Source organism: Orycteropus afer, unplaced genomic scaffold (genome assembly GCF_000298275.1).
Source record: "Orycteropus afer afer isolate SDZICR_OR568_19922 unplaced genomic scaffold, OryAfe1.0 scaffold00363, whole genome shotgun sequence".
In the NCBI taxonomy this organism is placed as follows: Eukaryota; Metazoa; Chordata; class Mammalia; order Tubulidentata; family Orycteropodidae; genus Orycteropus; species Orycteropus afer.
This window is the reverse complement of record NW_006921950.1, coordinates 3,529,321-3,530,865: the sequence shown is the minus strand read 5'-3', so window position 1 is coordinate 3,530,865 and position 1,545 is coordinate 3,529,321.

Sequence of the window (1,545 nt, the reverse complement as noted above, 5' to 3'; positions counted from 1 at the left end):
AAACAAGACATATAAGGTGTCTTTGTTCATGTAGAGTCTTAAGTAAGATTGTATTTGTCAACAAGTAACTAAAAACCTTACTATAGTGGCTTAAGTAAGCAATGGGTATTTTGTCCAAGCATAAGAAGTCCAGGAGAGGAAAACCTCAGACTGATACAAAACAGGATCTAAACAATGTCATCAGTGACCTAAGCTCTTTCTATCTTTTCACTTCTTATCCTTAATGTAAAGGCTTTAGTGCATTCATTCCTGTCATTATTGGTCAAAAAATGACTGTTCTTTATCCAATGTCTAAGGCAGGGCTACAGGGAGAAAGGGGTGACACTTACAATCAGGAAAATAAAATAGTTTTAGAAATATCCAGCAGACTCCACTTCACTGACCAGAACAACTTACTGGCAATATTAACCCTCTGCACTGCAATGGAGACCAAGACGCTGAATTTTATTACCTAGGTAATTGTCACACTAAATAAAACCAAGCTTCTATTATGAAGAAATAAGGAAAAGGTGGATATAGACTCTCCTGGATGGAAGTTATAAGGAGCTCTGATGGTGTAGTGGTCAAAGCGTCTGGATGCTAACCCGAGGGTCAGTGGTTCAAACCTACCAGCTGCTCCACAGAAGAAAGATGAGGCAGTCTGCTTCCATAAAGATTTACACCCTTGGAAACACAATGAGGGTTGCTATTAGGTAGAATTGACTCAATGGCAGTGAATTTGTTTTTGTTTTATATGTAACTTATAGACTGGGAGAAGGAGACACTGTGGTAGAGAGAAGAATAGTTACCCAAAGATGTCCATTCCCTAATTCATGGAACCTGTGAATATGTTAGATTTCATGGTAAAGGGGAATTAAAGGAGCAGATTAATTAAGGTTGCTAATCAGTGGAGCTTAAACCAGGGAGGATATTCTGGATCATCTGGGTAGTTCAATGTCCCAAAGGTCCTTATACATAGAAAAGTGTACCAGAAAGATGACAGTGTGAGAAGAAATCAATATTGCTGCTTTTAAAGATGAAGTAAGTGAATCATGACCAAAGGAAAGTGGATGGACTATAGAAGCTGGAAGGGTCAAGGAAAGTGGTTCTCCCCTAGATGCTCCAGAAAATAATGCACCCTGACAAAAGGCCAGCATGAGAGACAGCAGTAGCAGAGCCCAGAGACTGGCATTAAACAGCAACAGGCTTACCAGTCCATGGAGGAGAAAGCTGGGTACCATTGGGTAGGTGGCTTCCTGGTGGAGCAGGTTGTCTTCAGGCATTAGTTAGTAGAAGAGACTGGCATGCGATGGAGTAGCAGGTTAGCTGGCCCACAGAGCAAGAAAGCTAAATGTCCTTTGGGGCAGGAAGATTCCTGGTAGAGTGGATTGTCCTCGGGCATTAACCAGTAGAAGCAGAGAGACCAAGGAAATGGGAAGCAGAGCTGCCTCAGCCTCAAGGGTAGGACCAAGACCTTTGGGGGTGGGACCACCACAGCCCCTTAGGTTTCAAAGAGATAGACCTTCACCAACTTGGTTCTGGAGTGTGGAGTTGCTCATTCATGTG